The sequence below is a fragment of the Zootoca vivipara genome, chromosome 3, assembly GCF_965207765.1.
Source record: "Zootoca vivipara chromosome 3, rZooViv2.hap1.1, whole genome shotgun sequence".
Lineage (NCBI taxonomy): Eukaryota > Metazoa > Chordata > Lepidosauria > Squamata > Lacertidae > Zootoca > Zootoca vivipara.
The window spans coordinates 15,861,837-15,883,230 of NC_142586.1; the positions used below are offsets into that span (position 1 = coordinate 15,861,837).

The window sequence follows — 21,394 nt, forward strand, 5'->3', positions numbered from 1 at the left end:
TGTAAGGTTGTTCTGTACAGTTCTGTTGATAGTTTCAGTTACCTTCTGCCAAAAAACTTTCAATATAGGACAACGAAAAAAACGTATGTTTTAGAGAAGCATTATCCCTATTGCATCTCCAACAGTTAGGTACCTTAGATAGCCTTTTTTTAAACAAACGTAATGAGGTCCAGTATATTCTAAATATTATTTTTTGTTTCATGAGCCTCAGCGATGCCCTTGTTATAGCACTCACTTAAAGCAGTTTCCCACTGTGTGGGTGAAACTGAGTTCTCTAATTCTTTATTCCATTCCTCCCCCAATACCTGTATATCAAATTGGTTTGCTAGTAACAAAGATTTATATATGTCGATGGCTGGTTTTTTTTGTTGCATAAGAATTAATCAACTGCTTCAATATCTTTGGGGTCTCTGAGGCTGTAAAAGCTGCTGGTCCGTAGATGGTGGTTAGCAAGTGTTTTATCTGGAGATATTGCCATTGAGCATTTGTAGGTAATCTGTGTTTGTCTCTTAAAACAGAATATGTATAAAATTCATCCTCTTCGTTTCTAATAATAATAATAATATTATTTATACCCCGCCCATCTGGCTGGGTTTCCCTAGCCACTCTGGGCGGCTTCCAACAGAAAAATGAAATAAAATAATCTATCAAACATTAAAAGCCTCCCTAAACAGGGCTGCCTTCAGATGTCTTCTAAAAATCTGGTAGCTGTTTTTCTCTTTGACATCTGATGGGAGGGCATTCCACAGGGCAGGCGCCACTACCGAGAAGGCCCTCTGCCTGGTTCCCTGCAACTTGGCTTCTCGCAACGAGGGAACCGCCAGAACCCTCGGTGCTGGACCTCAATGGGGGTGGAGACGCTCCTTCAGGTATACTGGACCGAGGCCATTTAGGACTTTAAAGGTCAGCACCAACACTTTGAACTGTGCTCGGAAACGTACTGGGAGCCAATGAAGATCTTTCAAGACCGATGTTATGTGGTCTCGGCGGCCAGTCCCAGTCACCAGTCTAGCTGCCGCATTCTGGATTAGTTGTAGTTTCCGGGTCACCTTCAAAGGTAGCCCCACGTAGAGCGCATTGCAGTACTCCAAGCGAGAGATAACTAGAGCATGCACCACTCTGGCAAGACAGTCAGTGGGCAGGTAGGGACTCAGCCTGCGTACCAGATGGAGCTGATAGACAGCTGCCCTGGACACAGAATTGACCTGCGCCTCCATGGTGATCTAACGGTAATATACCCAAATTCATCCACCTTTTGCATATGACCTATTCTTTCCCGATTTTTTAAAACGGGTTTCCCCACAAAGTCATTTTGTCGTGGGAGAAAAGGTCAAATTTATATTTTTTCGGACATGTGCCATATCGTTTGAACAGATGTTATTGTTTCAATAGCATCTTGAGTATTAATGTGTTTGGACCCTAGTGCTGCTCATCTTTCTAGAGGTGCTACATAGGAATATTCCAAAGCAGTCCAATTTGTGTGGTGGAGGGACCCTCTCCGTCCCTGCCTTCAACGAAGGGGTGTCTCTGTTGTTTCTGCAGTCTGTGCTGTTTAAATCTCACTATCCCAGAAGGGCCTATTGAAGCTTTGTGTGCTCAGCAACATTGCGACATCAGTCTTCTTGAATGCATCAGCTGGCCAGGCCAGGAGGTGATGCTGACAAAAGGTACAGATATTCCCAGTTGCTCTATAACTGTTTAGCATCTTGCCGCACTAGCTTCACCTCAGCCATTGCTTCTGTTTCTGGCTGCAGTTTTAGAGAATATTTCTCTTCCTGCCGTGGGACCGAGCCATTGTGGTGCTGTTGGTTAGAGTGTCGGATGAGGGCTGGGGAGACCCAGGCTCAAAACCACACTGAGCCATGAAATTTGCTGGGTTGCCTGGGGTCAGTCAGAGTCTCTCAGCTTAACCTACTTCACCGGGTTGTTGTGAGGAGAAAGTCGTGGATGCCACCTGGAGATTCGTGGAGGAAAGGTGGATCGCAATTGGAACGAATCAATAAAGCTGTGAAAAATACTAGATAGGTTCAAAAACTGAAATTCAAATTTTGCTTTGTGAGACTTGCAAGTGAAACAGGAAAGACAGAAGTTACTTTTTAAAACAACAACGTATATTTATTGGAATCTTCCATACAGAGGAAGTTGACATACATGGCAAGAGGCCCTCGAAAGAGGAATGAAATGTATGAAAATAATATGCAACGTATGTAGGTACACAAAACCATTTTGTATGGAATGAGTTGCTATTTTTGTTGTTGCTGCATTTCCCCCTTAATTGTTTTGTAACTAACTCCATATCTGAGCTACTATATGATATTGTGATTTTTGAAAGCACACACACACCATGATTCACGATATATTGCCAGGTCAAAAAGTATGACGCTGGTATCACGGTGTGGACTTCAAACCGGTTTTGAACGATAGATTACCAAGCCCTATTGTTTCCCTTCCATTGTTTCCTTTGAGGTCTGCCAGATTCTTCTCCTTGCTTTCTACTGTTCCTTCCTCTTTCGCATCTGCATTTGCCCTTTCCTCTCATGCTTCACTTTCCTGCCCTCTAAACTCTGGGAGCGTTGGAAGCAACTTGTCTTTGCAGAATCTGCAGTGGTTCTGTACAGTACCGGTATACTTTGGGGGCAAGCTCAGGGGAAGGGCCAGAGGTGACAAACGGCAAGAGAAATTCTGCCACATCGCTTGCATGTGCCAAACGCAACATCCTTTCCCCCCAGTACTCCAATTTGTAACTTACTCTACATGGGGCTGCCCTTGAAACTGACCCAGAAACCCCAACGGGTGCAGAATGCTGTGGCAAGACTCCTCACAGGGTCCTCGCCACGGGATCACATTCACCCAGTGCTATACCAGCTGCACTGGCTCCCGGTGGAGTACAGGATCAGGTTTAAGGTGCTGGTTTTAACCTTTAAAGCCCTATACGGCCTAGGACCCTCGAACCTACGGGACTGCCCCACGGAGGACCTTATGGTGTACATCCTAAAGATTCCAGGCCCCAGAGCGATCAGACTGGCCTCGGCAGAGCCAGGGCCTTCTCGGCCGTGGCCCCAGCCTGGTGGAACACTTTCTCACAAGGGACTAGGGCCCTGCGGGATTTGACATCTTTCCGCAGGGCCTGCAAGACGGAGCTGTTCCGCCAGGCCTTTGGTCAGGGTTCGGTCTGACTCATTTTCTCCTTGTATAAGAACAAGCACGAAGGAGATTTTCAGCCCGCTCACAGGTGCTTGTAATATCAGTGGAAACAGTTGGTAACCGCCTTCAATTTTAACCTGAAGATTGCCACTTGTCCAGTTTTAATTCTAATTTTAATTTGTTTGAATTAATTGTGGCATGTATCTTAATTTATTGATCGCTTGTTTTTATGCATTGTCTTACTTGTGTGATGTTAGCTGCTCTGAGTCCAGTCCACCTGGGGAGGGCGGGATATAAATAAAATTTATTATTATTATTATTATTATTGCTCTTACATGATAGTAGGCCGTTAAAGCGCATGGAAACGAGTGACTCCGGTTTGCTTAAGTTTAGTTAGCTCTAGAGAGGCTTGCATCTCGGTGCAAAAAGATTCCTGTTAATGGGCCACTTGACCTGCGGATCCGACAGCTTATTGCAAAGTCCATTATCAGCCTTATTGATATTGTGCTATGTTTTATCTTCACTGAGAAAACAAACACACACCTCCCCCCCCTCCAGCTAAACCCTATTAAAACGTCCTGAACTGTCTGTACTGTTCACTGCCGTCACTTCAGCACAGTACCAGACTATTACATGATGCATCCATTGCGGTGGTTTTATTATTATTATTATTACTTCCAAATCCATGACAGCATGCCACAAGGCACCCAAGCAATTATGTGGCTCCTGAATCTAGCTTAGTAGACCTTTGATTCCTGGTTCCTGGTTCCTGTGGTTTGGCCTTTTCAAGAAAGAAAGAAAGAAAGAAAGAAAGAAAGAAAGAAAGAAAGAAAGAAAGAAAGAAAGAAAGAAAGAAAGAACGAGCACCATACCATTTACACTCAGTTATGCAACCGAGCTGCGGATGCGGTGTGTGGATTGAAAGGGCTGCTTGCCCATCAGCATTCGGCTGGTGTAGAACCAACCTATGCCGACTGGCTGTACGCAGAGCATGCAGTGTCAGAGTACAAGGTGCTGTTATTCTGCACTGGCAGAGGGGGTGAGGCGGGGCGAAGCGCTCTCAGTGAATCAAAAGGGGGAAGAGATATACGCAAAGCACCAGGTATTAAAGGAGTCTCCTTCATTTCATTTCATTTCTTGAATTTATATACCGCCCTACACCTGGAGGCCTCAGGGCGGTTCACAAAAAAGATCACAATACGGTATATAAAATAAAAATACAGTAAAAATCTAATACCCCCCCCCAAAGAGCCAAATTTTAAAGGGTATAGGATGTTGATTAGGTCAGCCGAAGGCCTGGTTAAAAAGGAACGTTTTTGCCTGGCTCCTAAAGGTGTCTAATGAAGGTGCCAGGCAAATTTCCCTGGGGAGAGCATCCCACAGACGGGGAGCCACTGCAGAGAAGGCCCCGTTCTTGTGTTCAGTGGCGGAGCATGAAGCTCCACCACCGGGGGAAGAGAGCAGGCGCGCTGCCCCCAGGGACATGGCACGCGTTCTGGGGGCAGGGTGGGGCACGCATTTGGGGGGCGGGGTGCACAGTGCGAGCGGGGGGCAACTGCGATGGCGCCCTCACCGCCCCCATCTTCCTACGCTACTGCTTGGGTTGCCACCCTCTCGACCTCTCGAGGAGGAGGCACACGAAGAAGGGACTCAGAAGATGATCTCAGGGTCTATGTTTGGTTTACAGAAGCTTATGGGTTGCTACTTATTTAAATCAGTAGTCTTCTGCTAATCACTCTCGCATCTATAATGTGGAGGGGAGTGGCGTCATAGATTCATGTCAAATCAAGCAACATTTGAAATTCACCAGGTGCAAGATACATTTTGCACCTGGCTGTCGGCCACTTGCGACCAGGTGAAGATGCCCAGGTGTCAGGATGGCGCCTGACGTCTCCACCATCTGGAGGTGCTATGCCTGGGGATCACTGGATCTTGACTGTTTTTACACACTAGCAACACATCCTGTAGAATTCCCCCTGTGATATTTCATCTGCACAATCAGAACGAATTTCAGGAAGCAGAAAGTCGTATGGAAAAATGCAACTTTTGAGCTGTTACAGTCACCAAACAGAATGCCTAATTGCCATTTTTGGGGCTCTAATTTTCAAATGATGGATTGACCGTGATTAAACATGTCAGTTAAACATCTGGCTAGTTCAGATGGCAAACTTGAGCTAGGTTAAGAGGCTTGAGAACTTAAAGAAGAAAAACCACCTGATCCAGGGACAGTCCACACATATATTGGCCTATTCCGACCCCTCTTTTTCTTAATGGTGACACGGACCATTCATAACATAAGAATATTCTTTACAAATGTGAGCAGGGCAGTGGGGTGGGGTAAGTGAAGGCAATTCACTATAATGTCATTCACCGCTCCTACTCAGGCTGCACAGAAAAAGCATTTTGGTTCCTGAAATGCATTCCGATTGTGCAGATAAAATATAACTGATAGAATTCTACAGGATGTGCTGCTAGTACGTGAAAACAGTTGATGTCAGGTGCAAAATGCGCCTGGTGCCTGGCTAATTTTGAACTCCGACTGTAATATGAAAAGGTGGTTGGTTTTCAGATACGTTCCTTTTTTCCACTATGTGTGGGGGGGAATCATATTCTTTTTTAAAAAAAAAAAATCCCAGAGAGGGATTTCCCCTGGTAGAAATCCCAGAGAGGTTTGAAAAGAGGTGGGGGTGGGGTGGGATTGAGGCTCTGTCTGGGTTTCTCAGTGCTGTGCTGGATCTCCCCAGCCTTATAGTTTGATGCTCTAACTCGGGGCGGCAATTTTTTTTAGCCGCAGGCCAGTTCACTGTCCCTCAGACCTTGTGGCGCGGTGGCGATGTGGCACTGGGCTGGGGGAGCTGGAAGAAGAGGCGAGGGGGGGGGCAAGTAGTCCTCCCCACCCCCAGTCCCACTCGCTGCGCTTACCTTCCCTGGGGCCGCCGCCGCCACTGCCATCGCTGCTTCTCGTGGGTAGGCAGAGCGAGCTCGTCTTCTCTGCTGTCTGGCCCACAGGAGCACCAGGGCGGTGAAGGGAAGATGAACGGCTTGAGAGGGCTGGCTCCGGAGAGGGGCTGCTTAAAATGGCGCTCAGCCAGCTTAGCCCAGCCCCTTTCCTCCTCTAGGCAGGGCGGGGAGAAGCTAGGAGGAGGGAGGGAGGAGGCACCGCCGTGGTGTGTATGAGGGAGAGGGGGGGAAATGGAATGGTGCAGGGGGGGGAATGGCGCTGCCTGAATGAACAGAATCCCCATGCCTATCCATGGACAGTCCGCAGGCCGGATCCTGAAGGCAATTGGGCCTGATCCGGCCCACGGCCCTTAGTTTGCCGACCCCTGCTCTAAATTATAAGCCCAACTGACAGTTAATTACACACGGAGCCTTATTGCTTTGAAGAAGAAAAGTAGGCTGGTGTTTAGTCATTTAGTCATGTCCCACTCTTCGTGACCCCATGGACCAGAGCACGCCAGGCACTCCTGTCTTCCACTTTGGGGTAAAACATACCCTATTTATCAGGCTTTTAGTTGTTGTTTTTTAATTGGCTTTGGTGTATCCTGAGTGAAACTAAACAGGATTATAAATTGGGCTTGGGCTATGAAAATGACCACTCTAGTAATTGGCTTTCCTAGCACCGTAAAATATATGGCACAGACAATATATAGCGCTTTCAGTTTTAACTATAGGAGTTGCTTTTTGGAGTGTGGGGGGGGGGAGTTGATTGCACATAAACTGCTGCTGGGTTTATTGATTCTTTAGAAGTTAATTATAGGGTGAAACCCCCTAAATTTGCTGCATCGGTTACAGACGTGTCGGCGGCATATTTGATGTAGAAGAGAGTGGCGGTTACAGTTGTGCAGAACGATTCTCAAAAGTTAGTGATCACAGCCTTCTAAACAACACGCATGGCTGTCTTGTGCAAAGTAACTCTTGGGAGCCGTTCAGGAGATGGTTTTGTAACATCAAGTCTGTGCACAGTGAGAACACAAGCATGTCTTGGACTCCTCAGCACGGCTCCCCTCACAGAACTACAGTTCCCCGAGAGTGATTTAGCAGCCAACCCCTCTTTGTACGGAACTCCAGAAACTGTACTTCTGTGAGGAGAATCGGGGTCTCCTAGCTGATCTCAGCACCCTCAACAAATTACAGCTCCATAAATCTTCGGGGGAAGCCATGACTGTTTAAAGGGATATCATAGCGAATGTCCCGTGTGAGTGTTTGGAGGTGGTTAGAGGATGGATGGCGGCTAACAGATTGAGGTTGAATCCCGACAAGACAAAGTACTGGTTTGGGGGCACGGCGAGTGGACGGGTGTGGGGGACTCCCTGGTCCTGAATGGGCTAACTGTCTCCCTGAAGGACCAGGTGCGCAGCCTGGGAGTCATTCTGGACTCACAGCCATCCATGGAGGCGCAGGTCAATTCTGTGTCCAGGGCAGCTGTCTACCAGCTCCATCCGGTACGCAGGTTGAGACCCTACCTGTCCGCAGACTGTCTCGCCAGAGTAGTGCATGCTCTGGTTATCTCCTGCTTGGACTACTGCAATGCTCTCTGCATGGGGCTACCTTTGAAGGTGACTCGGAAACTACAAATTACCCAGAATGCATCAGCTAGACTGGTGACTGGGAATGGCCACCAGGACCATATAACACCGGTCCGAAAGGATCTACACTGGTTCCCAGTACGTTTCCGAGCACAATTCAAAGTGTTGCTAGCAAAATGCATCCTTAGGATGTTCTGTTCCTTGCTGGTAGTGGGAACAGCTGCTCCTTCAAATTCCATTGCCCTGACTGTAATTTGGTAAATAAATCTTCGCAAAAGCATCCTAAGCTTAGTACTCTTTTCTCAGGAAGCGATCAGATGTTCCAGGGAAAGTCTTGCACGAAATACACCCTGTGAAGCTTTTCAGTGGAATCTCTCTCCAAATGGTTAAAGCAGAAGCAAAACAAACAAACAAACAAACCAGCGCCCTGCCGAAAAACTGCAGCCTATGTATGTAAAGGAATACCTCTTTGTTCGTTTGTTTTAAGCCAGCTTTGGTTGGATAAGTAAGCACACAGCCCATTCCTTGAGGGCAGAAAGTTTGCCGGCTCTTAATTGAAACGGCTTGTTCAATAAAAGGTTATCACATCTCCTCTCTCTGTAACAAAATAAAATCAATCCAATAATGACAAGTGTTGCAGAATGGACGTGAGTGAATGCTGCTTGACATTAGCCCACGAGGAACCTGGGTGCAAATCTATTGTAGACAAAGCATTTCACTACGGTATTCCTTGCAGTCTTCAGCAATTAATTGGCCCAAATGGACGTAGCGTATATTGATGGGGATGCTTAAATCTTGTGATGGGTCATTATGGCAAGAAAGCTGTAAACTTGGACTTGCTGGTCTTCCAGGTATTGTTAGACTCCAATTCACATCAGCCAGCATGGCCACTGGTTAGGGATGATGGGAGTTGTCTTCAGTGTGGGCGGAAGGTGGCTTTTTAAGTACCTGGAAGCCATCAGTTCAAGCCCTGCTTGGTGTAAATTGTGTTCCTGAGCTATTTACTCTTCATGAAAAGATGCCTGTAAATGAAAGGATTGTGTCTAATCTTTTTCTCTCTCTGCAAAACCCTTCTTCGTCCCATTGGTTTCAATGGGAGCAGTTTAAATGAGTGGCTTTAACAGCCCGATCCTATTAATGTTTACTTGGGAGTAAACCCCACGGGAACCATTGGCGCTTACTCTGACATGAACACAGGTAAGACTGGGCTGCAAGTCTCCCATTGAACTTAAAGGTATTTAAAATGCTTAATTAATCCAGCTTGTTGTCGTCGATGGTGATGGTGTTGTTCTATGTTGTCCAGTGTGGTGTAGTGGTTAAGAGTGGTAGACTTGTCATCTGGGGAACCGGGTTCACATCTCCGCTCCTCCACATCCAGCTGCTGGGTGACCTTGGGCTAGTCACACTTCTTTGAAGTCTCTCAGCCCCACTCACCTCACAGAGTGTTTGTTATGGGGGAGGAAGGGAAAGGAGATTGTTAAGGCTTGCTTTAAAAATGAAGCCCTATCTTCTTCTTAATTCTTAACATTTCATTTTTAAACAAATTTAGGAAAAAATATATGAGGAGTTATGCTACTGAACTGACCCTCCATAGGAAAAAAGTGTGTGTAGTCTGCATTTATTAAACAAATCCGGCATCATTTATTTTTCAGAGTTTTGTGCTGGGTATTATTATTATTAATTTATCTTTGCCCTCTTTCTCAGCAGTAACCCAAGGTTGTAATTTTAAGCATTGGGCTAGGCATAGCTGCCAAGTTTTCCCTTTTCTCGCGAGGAAGCCTATTCAGCATAAGGGGAAATCCCTTTAAAAAGGGGATAACTTGGCAGCTATGGGCTCGGGTGGTGGTGGGGTGGAAGCTGAGAGCTTTTTCTATGCTTAAAGCATAAGGGGATGTTTAGATATAAGCAGCAGAAAAAGTATTGCAGCTGTCCCTTATACCAACAGCAAACCCGTCCTCAAAGTGTGGATCCTTATGTAGCCAAAAACATCACCATCCATACACAACAGGGAGTATCGGCAGGCTTGAGGGGATCCCAAGGTTTGCAGAAGTACAAAAGTGGGGAAATTAAAAAATGAGAATGAAAAACCCCATCCCTCCCTCCCCCCAATAAACCCCATGTAGCCCAGTAGTGGATTGAGCTTACTCATGGACAAGAGAATCCTTGTAGTTGGAGTGGGGATGGAAAACTGGGTGATAGAACAGAATATTCTGGAAGAAGGCTTAGTTAGCTGGCTGGAACCCTGAATGGGAGCACCACGTACTGCAACAATTTGTTGCAGTTCCCCCTTGTTTTTTGTTTGTTTGTTTGTTTGTTTCTGTTACAGGCCTTTGAAAGAAATGCTATCGCACATCCAGTCAGTTAAAAAGGGCCCTGCAAAACAAATTCTGTATTTTATCCATTTCCAGTAATTTTCTTTCAGAAAACTACAGATGTAACATAGGCTGATGAGGGTTGAGATCTTATAGATGTGACATGGATTAATTCTGAGAGATGCTCTTGGGAAGGTAATTTATGTCAAGTGTTATCTCTGGGATCTTGGAGCACCTGAGAGGGAAACATAATCAACTCACATGTAATTCTTCGTAGGGGTGGGCTTGGTTTTTGCAAAAATCTGAGGGGGTTCTGTCGCCATTTCAGAAGACCAAAGCTTTGCAAATGCCTGCACATTTTCTCACAGACTTGTGACATGTTGGCTCTCACTATAACGAACACATAAAATAAGCGACTTTTGCTTATACCAAATGACTTAAAGCCATTTCTCCCATCGGTTAAATTCTCCTTTGTTGACTTAAAGATATAAAAGCTGTTGTTTATGTGAACGCATCTTAGACATTTTAAGAATCACAAGTATATTAATTTATGGCATTTTCCAATATACGCTGGGTTTTTAAACCTGCAGACATGCACTTTCCAAATTCAAACACTTTCAATTTTATGGGATCAATCTTTCACTCTTGGGGTGGAAATTAAAGCTAATGGCCCATATACAAATGCAATGAACAGTGTTATGCAGGCTATTCTATCCTACATTTCCCCCTGTCTATTTTACTGCTTACCAATCCATTAACCTTCAGTTATGTTATGGTACATGGAAGGTAAACAAGCCTTGCCATGCCAACCTAAGGCTTTTCACATTTCCTTCTGTTATGATGAAGTCATAGTGTAATTTTGCAATTCCTGCATTTTTCTGAATGTCCCCCTTTCATGGTGAAACAGGACATTTACTATAGGACACTTAACTGCGAGACACTAATTTTTGCTCAAGAGTAGACCCACTAACTTTCAGTGGATCTACTCTGAACAAAAGTTAGTTGAATGCAACCCTGTATCCTAGAGATCCCTCAAAAAAGAGGGTGACATTCCAGGGATTGTGGCTGATGCCAAAATTGTGTACGGTGAAAACTCATGGGGTTCAATGGCGGGTGGGATTGCCAGGGACATTTTTGCCACATGCACAGAGTTGAATGTGCACGAGTTAAATGCGCACACATTGCTGTAGCGTTCTCTGCTTGGAAATGACACGAAGAAAACCTATCTAGTACTGGGACGACTTAAATGTAGCTTCAAATAATAATAATAATAATAATAATAATAATAATAATAATAATAATAATAATAATATATTATTTGTACCCCGCCCACTCTGGGTGGCTTCCAACAAAGATTAAAATACATTAAAATGCTTGAATACATTTGGCCAAAATTCTAGAAGGAAAGGGGCGTCACACTTTGTGATGTAAAAAAAAGCTATCTCCTTCAAGGTTGACATCTGGGACAGAGGTTATTTCACTGACCACAAACCTCTGGCTCCAATGTAGCTTCTCTGTTGCCATCCCGCTGCCAGATGCAAAAACAAAACAAAACAAAACAAAAAACCTACTACTTCCTGTCTTAGGACCCACCCTTTCTCTTGCCCTGGAAGTTGACTTCACTTCCACCATATTAAGAGAGGGTGGTTTCGGACAGCCATGTGTCCCTAGGCGAGTCCTACACTTTTGCACATGTTGCAAGTTTGATGTGCAGCCCTAAATCACACAGAAGTGGGGGTGGCTGTTGCATTGCCAAGCTAATCATTTCTATACCCCCAGTTCTGTATCACCATATAGTTCAAAATTTCCAGGGTGGCTTATGATAGATGCAATGGTGGACCTACATTTTGGGGGGTCCTGAAGCCTGAACTGTTAAGGGGCCCCCTTCACAACCAGCAATGAGATCTGGGTAACCACTGTCATCTTCTTCAGTGAGGTTGTCTGCAACATCTGTGCTACTGACTCTGAAATGTTGGGATTGTTGAAATATATAAAAGAAAAAAATTATTGATTTGAGTCTACTAGCTCCATTAAAAAAAAAAAAGCAATGTGGATTAAAGTCGCTTCTGGGGCCCCTATGGGATTAGGGAGTCTGAAGTTTAAGCTTCATTTGTTTCATAGAAGATGAATCCTTGGGTAGATGAGTTTTTGGAAAGTTTCAGATAGTTTTGATAAGCTTTTCAACTTGCTTAGGTTCTAGAATGGCGTGTAGATACATGGTCCATGGAACTGTCATGGATTCAGGAATCCAGTCTAACATAGTATTACTATATTTTGGCCTCGCTTGTAATAGTTCAGGTAACAATTGAAGGCCATCAACCTTATGGGGTGGTTGATGAAAGCATAAACTAGAGAAGAATGGTCCATCAGACTCCGCACTGAAAATTGGGGGGGGGGGGCATTTCATGCTAATTGAATTTCTTGAAAGTGTTGGGCCAAAACACATTGATTTTCAATTGTCACTGGAAACACTATCCTTTTTAAGGACCTAGCTTTCATTGTTTGTGTTGGGCAGCATTGATTTTGTTGTTGTTCGTCGCTATTAGAAGCTGTGTATTGTTGAAAGTAACTGAGAAATAAGATTAGTGGTCTTTAAAACTGGTCTGAAGGGAGTCATTTTATTTTACTGCCGGAACAGGCTGGTCTTGATAAGGCATAATAAGGTACTCTGCTTATTCTTGCCTTTCTCAGTCACTCTGCAGAGTCGTATAACTGAAGGACAACCATTCAAGAAAACTCATTATGGAGTTTTCCACCCCAAATAGAAGCCTCCTGCTTATTGCTCCGGGGCAAAGATTCCAGGTGATCTTTAAATTAAGCCCAACTATCTTAACTGACCCACTGACCCCCTTTCCTTAGGACAGGGTGATAGCGATCTTTCAATTTCCCCCAAGTGCTCAGTCACTGAGCCAGCTGCATGTAGCCAGAACGGAATACGGATGAACAGGTCGTCATTTCTAAGTGAATGGCTCATTCAAGTCAACTGTATCTACAAGGAAGGGGCTAGAATATTTGTGTTAAAACTGTAGACTTCCGATCTTCTCGGGGATTATATACAGACAATTCTGCAGTGTTGGTATTGTTCTCGCAGGTAATAAAATATATGGAAAAGAAATGCATATCTTGGATTATGAGCACAGCCAGCTTCTTATTAAGCTGTTTTGATAGCTAGTACTATTGTAGTAAGGGACCCAGATGGCTCTGTGGGCTAAACCACTGAGCCTAGGGCTTGCTGATCAGAAGGTCGGCGGTTTGAATCCCTGTGATGGGGTGAGCTCCCGTTGCTTGGTCCCAGCTCCTGCCAACCTAGCAGTTCGAAAGCACGTCAAAATGCAAGTAGATAAATAGGTACCGCTCCGGTGGGAAGGTAAACGGCGTTTCCATGTGCTGCTCTGGTTTGCCAGAAGCGGCTTTGTCATGCTGGCCACATGACCTGGAAGCTATATGCCGGCTCCCTTGGCCAATAATGTGAGATGACCGCGCAACCCCAGAGTCGGTCACGACTGGACCTAATGGTCAGGGGTTCCTTTACCTTTTACCTTTACTATTGTAGTAACTCAGCCCATTCATCTGTCAACGTCTAAATAATGTACATTAGTGGACTGCAGACACTCACTTCGTTATTTGTATGTACAGTATCTGTTTAAGGAATTTTCACAGATCCCAAATCCTTTATGGTGTATGAAAATGGTGACTCTCTGTCACACTGAAGTACCGTAATATTGCTCATGAACATCAGTGAGGAGGAGCACTGCCTGGTTGGACACAGAGGAATGATGGGAGGAAACTGCTGGGGAACCCCCATGGGAAGGAGGCTCAGAGCCCAGAGAGTGGTGGTGGGGTGACAGTGAGTGGTCAGAGGGAGAAGACTGGGAGGAGGAGGTGTCAGAAACTGAAGGGGGTAACAGGACTTAGTGAGCGGGGAGAGTGTGGCAGAGAGGCAGAAGCTGAAGTAGGAATACGGGAGGAGAGAAGCCAAGAGACAGAGATGAGTCAAGCTGGTGAAGAGTCACGGGTGTCACCCTCTCCTGCTCTTGTCCCCCAGAACCAAAAGGAGCATGAAGTGGGAGGAGCAAAGGCAGGCATGCAGGCGCAATCTCCAATCGCTCAGAGAAAATCATGGAGAGGAGGAGATATGAGGAGACAGGGACCTTCAGTCTCGGCAACTGCTTCATGGGGGCCAGACTAGGGCCGGTGCTAGGGTTTTTTGTGCCCTAGGCGAGATCACCTTCTGGCGCCCCCCCCCCGGCCAATCATATTTCAAACACAGATGTATCATGTGCCATCTGCAGTGTGACCCTAGGAGCCCATCCTCTGTGACTGATGGACTGACTGGTTCCAATCAGCACAAAGGGTGAGTAGTCTTCTTTGCAGCAGCTAAAAAGCTGATTGGATGGCTCTAGGATACTGGCAATAATGACTCCGACCCATTACACAGCATCTGTATCTGGGACCAGGAAGCAGGCAGGTGGATTCCTAGCCACTGCAAGCCAGAGTGGAGAGGTGCAATTTTTGCCCCCAGCCCAGCCTTGCACCGTTGGTGAAAACCAACCAGCCCAGCCCCTAGGCAAACCCCTGGATATTGGTACATATGGCTGTCCACTGTTTTGTTTATCGCAGACTTGAGCTGGGCCTGTGGGTTGGTGCACTGCGCAGTGCTTCAAAACGCCTGAAAGCACTGACTAGGTAAAGGAGATGGCTAAGAAGCAGGTGGCCTCCAAAGGTTGTAGCGGGTGCTGGGAAGTCCCACCTTTTCTCACCAAGTGTTGTTCCTTCTCACCCATTTTGGAGCTGAGCCTTGATGCTGAAAACAAGGCCTGAGTGGCCTAATCCGACCACGTGCTGTTGACATATTTTCACAGTGTCATCCATGAGCTTTGCCCAAGTCCCTGTCCAGAGTCTAAAATTCTCCACAGAGGAGATGATACAAGAAGCTGAAGGAAAGGGGGTAATGGGTGGGGGCAAGAGAACCCCTGGTTGTTCTTCCTATGCCCCAACTGCCTCCTTCTGCTGGAGGAAAGAGCTGTGTATGCCACTTGGCCTACACAGCCAATCAGAAGCCGTGCTGGAAGGGGCGACTACGCCCCCCTGCGGACGCGGGAGGCAGCACCAGGCAGCGGCGGGCAGCAGGCAGGCTGGCCAGGCAGTGCCCCTCCATTCTGGCGCCCTAGGCAGCTGCCTAGCTCGCCTATATGGACGCACCGGCCCTGGGCCAGACCTGCGTGGAGATCCTATTTTTGCTAATAAAGATAGTGTGGATTCCTGCTAGCTCAGCCCCGCCAGCAGCAGAGCCATTGCAACTTACAGAGGGGAGAGGACCAGTCAATGGGGATATCAGCACTGTGTAGGTTCAATCTAATATTACCCACCACCTCATCCTTGCCCCTTTCCCACTAAGTTAGCAATTCCCTGCTGCATACCTCATCCATCACTACAGGTGATGCCCAACTAGTCCATTGATTTTAATGGGTCTGTTCTGGGTATTCTGAGTTTTGAGCATGGGTTCTCCATTAGTATGTAGAATTTTGTTACAGAAAGCCCAGATATATCTGGTCTCTGGTCATGTAACCTTCAGAATAAAGGTTTGCACATGAAAATATGTAGAGGCCTGCTTGTTCCGGCCAATGGCCCATCTAGACCAGCCTTCTGTTCCCACAGTGGCCAACCAGATGCCTATTGGAAGCTAGCAAAGTAGTGCAACAGCCATCTCTGATTCTCACCAACTTTTCAGGGGTCTGCTGCTTCTGACAGTGGAGAGGTAATGCATAACTATCATGGCTAGTAGCTACTATCATGGCTAGTAGCCTTCTCTTCCTTGAATTGAGTTGCTGCCATTGAACAGCAATGAAAATGGAAAAACCTTTGGGCAAAGAGATGGATACAGCCCCCCATCTTGGATCTAGAATAATGTTTTCTTGATAAAATTGGCTTGGAATGCTTTTGGAATCAAAAGAACTTGCCACGTTGCCTAAACCTGTTTCTGTTAATTAACTGAATGGATGCGTTGCACTAGGTAATCACAGTGAGTAATGGGTGGTATTAATGTAGTCCGAGCAGTGAATCATAGCCTAGTACTGTGGAGGATTGCTGAGCCCTGATTTTTTCCCCTGAAGTTAAATTGGCTTTAACAAGGTGGTGCATGCAGATTTCTCGGTTGATGCAAATCTACTGCACAACCCCTTTTAATTCCATTTTGATTAAATAAGAAACAGGAGGCTTAATGCTCTTTGACCAGTCTATTGTCAATTTTGTTTCTGTTTGTACCTTCCCTTCCCCTAAAGTAGGGATGGAGAACATTTGGTCCTTGAGATGTTGGGCTACAACTCCCCCTGAGCACTGGGCAGGCTGGCTAGGGGTAACTGGGGTTGGAGTCCAACGGTATCTGAAGAACTACATATTCTTTATCCTGGTTATACATAAGTCTTAGCTAATGCATACGTACCAAGTCTCCCGCAGAAAAATATGGGATCAGAGCAGCAGCGGCACCGGAAGTTGCACCAGAAGTTGATTGGAGGCCATCTTAGGGGTGGCCATGCGGTCACCTCCAAGATGGCCGTCGCCATGCGGCCACCCCTAAGATGGCCGCCGGAATGTGTAGAAGCTATTTCCGGTGCCAGCAGCGGCCATTTTCTGGTGCCCATAGATGGGCAAACCGGCACCAGAAAAATGGCTGCCGGCAGGAGCGGATTTAAGGGAGATTTACGGGAGAGGAGCTCAAACGGGAGACCGTCGGGAAATGGTAAGGAAAAACGGGGGTTTCCCAGGGAATACGGGGTACTTGGCAGCTATGGCCTAATGGAGTTTGTGACATCTGAACTGAGTCAATCTGCTGGAACCTCATATTCTCCCTACTTTTCTCCTGTACGTGGATTCCCTCATTTCCATGATTTGCAATGTCTATAGTTTGCTGCAGAATTCAAATGGCACAAACTATAGTACACACAAACCAGAAAGCCGCAGTCTGACAGCAAACCAGCTTCAAACCATAGTTTCGAATCTCCCTTCAACCAAAACCTAAATCTTCCACAACATCTTAAATCACTTGATTGGCTATCAATCTCCCGCTTAATTCCTTCCCTCCCGCTGTGCTCAGGGCTGGCCCTCCCGCCCACGAAAAGTGGCAAGGCAGTTGCCGCATGGCGGCAGGCTCTTAGGGGTGCCACTGCATGCCACTGGACATTTGCTGCCAGGCACCCACCACCTGGCACTTGCCACTGCTGGGCACTGGCTATTGCCGGGTGTTTGCTGCTGCCTCTTGTTCAGCTGCAGCAGTGGGAGAGCCCCCTGCCTCCACAGCCATGCCCTGCAGTTGCCGTGGCCCACCTGCCACTGCGTCTCCTCCTCCTCCACCTGGAGGCAAGCTGCAGTGGGTGCCACAGGGTGTGTGGCCACGGGGGTTTACAGCAGTGGGGTGTGTGGCCATGGTGGGACATAGAAGAAGAAGGAGAAGAAGAGGAGGAGGAGGAGGAGTAGTTTGGATTTGATATCCCGCTTTATCACTACCTGAAGGAGTCTAAAAGCGGCTAACAATCTCCTTTCCCTTCCTCCCCCACAACAAGCACTCTGTGAGGTGAGTGGGGCTGAGAGACTTCAGATAAGTGTGACTAGCCCAAGGTCACCCAGCAGCAACATGTGGAGGAGTGGGGAAGCGAACCCAGTTCACCAGATTACGCGTCTCCCACTCTTAACCACTACACCACACTGGCTCTCTACACCACACTGGGCCAGCCCTGCCTGTGCTCCTTGCCTACTTTTATTGAAATATGTGTAGATGACAAAATGGTCGATGCTATTTCTTTCTTTCCTACAGGTATCCTCTCATTTTGCCGAACGGGAAACTTCCTGGCCTTTGCCTAAACCAGAAAAGTTGTTTCAGTCCTATCTTGTATGCAGTACCGCCATGCTTGTAAACGCAAACTGCCGCGACAGGACATGCTTCTGGAACTGACAAGTACCCTAAAAGAAGGCTTCAGATCACTTCTGGTAAGTAGCAAAATTGGAAAGGTTCAAATATGCCCCCCCTTTCCCCCAGGCACCCGTCAGTAAGGATAGCTAGGAGAGGAAAATGAAGTCAACTTCCCTCTGGCCTCCCAGAACCAGAAGAGGCATGAAAAGGGCAGGAGATTTAAAAGGTGCTGGCCAGGGTGTGAGTCATCCCTGAGAATGTTCCTCGCTCTTCTGAGGCAACGGTCTCCCACGATAACATCTAGCGGACCCACGATATCATGTGCTGTCTTCACCACCCTCTGTAGGGACTCTCTGTCCATGGCCGCCAAACCAGCATACCCCACCATAATGCAGTATGAGAGAACACTCAGTTGTGGTCCAGCCTTGTTCTTTCGCAAGACTCTAAGGAAATGAAGTCTCTGTTGGGCCTTCCTAACCACCTGGGCTATATTGACCTTCCAAGTTAGGTCTTCACTAAGATCGACTCCCAGGTATTTAAAGGAAGAGACTCTCTCCACACAGCCCCCCCCTCCGGATATACAACGGGGCTAGCTCCCCTCTCTTTGTCCGAAAGTCCAACACCATCTCCTTTGTCTTGCCAATGTTTAGGTGCAGATTGTTCTCTGACCACTATGTGGATACCTTTTGAACCCCCCCCCCGTACGCAGATTCGTTTCCGCCTGTAATTAAACCCATTATGGTGGTGTCATCAGCAAACTTAATAATTGCAGTAGATGGGTCAGATGAAATGCAATCATATGTATACAACGAATACAGGTATGGACTCAGCACGCATCCCTGTGGAGAGCCAGCGCTGAGCTTCAGGGAGGTAGATTTAACAGCTCCAATCCTCACTCTTTGTGTCCAATCTCTCAGAAAGTCTTTAATCCAATCACAGATGTTAGAACCAGGTCCCTTAACTTTCCAATGAGAATGTCCGGAAGGATTGTATTGAAAGTCAAGCTATAATCAATAAACAGCATTCTGACATAATTCCCTAATCTCTCCAGATGACTCGCTGCAAGGTGAAAAGCTTTAGGAATGGCATCATCTGTTGACCTATTTCTCCTGTAGGCAAACTGGTGTTTATCAAAGTCCAGTGGGAAACATGTTCTAAGATGTTGAAGGACCAATCTCTCGAAGCATTTCATCACTACAGATGTTAATGCAATGGGTCTCTAGTCATTTAGGCAGTTAATTGCTATTTTCTTTGGGACTGGGATAATGGTGGCCACTTTCAAACATGATGGAACACAAGTGGTTTGCAGAGAGATGTTTAAAATCCTCGTCAAGACCCCTGCTAATTGATCGGCGCAATTTTTTTACCACTATTCCCAGCACCCCGTCTGGGCCAGCAGCTTTGCTGGGATTGACCGCCCGCAATGCAGCTTTCACTTGATGGTCTTATAAAACAAGTGGCTGTGAGTTTGTAGGCTGGCAGACAGGAGCCGAGATATCTGCTCTTTTTGCCCCATAGAGGGCGAAGTAGATGTTCAGCTCCTCTGCCAAAATATCATTGGCCGTGACCATGTTTGTCATATTGCCTTTATAGCTGGTTAGGTGCTGCAATCCTTGCCACACTTGTTTCCTATTGTTCTCAACTAAGCAGTTTTCAACCTTGAGCTTATATTGTTGCTTTGCCATCTTGATGCCTTTCCTAAGCTTTATTCTCACCTCTCTATATGTCTCCATGCTCCCTGCCTTAAAGGCAGTATCCGGGCTTTCAAGAGTGACCTAACTTCAGCAGTCATCCGGGGTTTGCTGTTCCCATAAACTCTAATGCTCCTCTCTGTCATTACATTGTTGGTGCACACTTTAATATAGGAAAGTACAGCATCTGTGTATCTGTGCAGATCTTGATGTTCAAACACACTCCAGTCAGTACTTTCAAAACAGTCCTGGAGCTGACTAAGAGTCCCCTCTGGCCAGATTCTAACTGTTTTTTTAGCTGGCTGAATTCTTCTTCTAAGGGGAGTGTACTTTGGACATAAAAATTGTGAGGAATAGTCAGATGAACCTAAGTGGGGGAGGGAGATTGCTCTGTACGCCTGCTTCAGATTAGAGTACACTCGGTCCAAAATATTCTTCCCTCTAGTGGGTGATTTCACAGACTGTTCAAACTTAGTTAAAACCGTCTTTAGACAATCTTTTAAATGTTCCCGAACTGTCAGGGAGCAATACCAGCACAGAATGCAGCTGCTGATGAGAAAGTCTACTTACATCTCCATCCACTTTCTCTCTCACTCGCTGAATGATCAAACCAAGGGAGATTGCTATGCCTCTAGAGCCCTAGTGACCAAGGAGCCAGCAGAGGGAGGTGTCACAAAGAAGGGCGTGTCACAAGGACCTCCGCAACCTAGCAACCACCAGCACTCAACTGACACTACTCTCAACTGACATTACTAAATTTGCTTAAGGTAAAGGTAAAGGGACCCCGGACCATTAGGTCCAGTCGTGACCGACTCTGGGGTTGCGACGCTCATCTCGTGTCATTGGCTGAGGAAGCCGGCGTACAGCTTCCAGGTCATGTGGCCAGCATGACAAAGCCACATGGCGAACCAGAGCAGCACATGGAAACGCCGTTTACCTTCCCGCTGTAGTGCTACCTATTTATCTACTTGCACTTTGACGTGCTTTCGAACTGCTAGGTGGGCAGGACCTGGGACCGAGCAACGGGAGCTCACCCCGTCATGGGGATTCGAACTGCCGACCTTCTGATTGGCAAGCCCTAGGCTCTGTGGTTTAACCCACAGCACCACCCACGTTTGCTTATATAGCTTTTAATCCATGTTCAGCTTTTTACACCTGGCACCTAAAGGTGTATAATGAAGGCGCCAGGCAAACTTCCCTGGGGAGAGCATCCCACAGACAGGGAGCCTGCTCTTGTGTTGCCACCCTTCAGACCTCTCAAGGAGGAGGCACACAGAGGAGGGCCTCAGAAGATGATCTCAGGGTCCAAGTAGGTTCATTATGCTTTGAACAATTATTTCCCCTTAGAAAGTATATGAATGAAACACAAAGTTTTCTCGTTACAGATTAATGGGAAGTGTGGAGGAGTAGGTAACCTGATAATTGCAAGGACACGGCCATGCATGTATAAACAGGGGGAAATGTATTTCAGACTTAAATATTGTTTTCTTGTGAGATTCATTATAGTTAAGCCTACCAGAGATATGCTTTATTTCTTGGAAGGATGAACATTAATTTAAATATGGTTCAGCTACAGGACAGGACAAGCTTAATGAATTAACCATCTTTTCTTCACAGCAGGGGTTGGGGGGGGAGGTTTTACTAACCAGACTTTATTTTAATCAAGCTTTATAACTCTGACTTAATAAACCTTCTAGGTAATTTAATTTTGGTTCGCTGAAATGTTTAGTGCTACATGTGAGAATTTTATTTCTTCCCCATTTCCTTTAATATAACTACGCACCGTAAGCAGAGATGAGAAGTGTTTGCAGT

The 21,394-nt window shown here is 46.4% G+C and overlaps 1 protein-coding gene across 2 annotated transcripts in view; it reads left to right on the forward strand.

The window, feature by feature from the left end:
• Positions 1-21,394, forward strand: part of KCNS3 (potassium voltage-gated channel modifier subfamily S member 3) — a 50,159-nt gene that overhangs the window by 6,778 nt on the left and 21,987 nt on the right. Inside the window, exon 2 of one of the 2 annotated variants that reach the window (XM_060272429.2) lies at positions 17,796-17,968. The gene's annotated coding sequence lies outside the window, so the exon portion shown is untranslated. Of the gene's footprint in view, positions 1-17,795; positions 17,969-21,394 lie in introns of those variants that run through there. The other variant, XM_060272430.2, reaches the window with a different exon arrangement.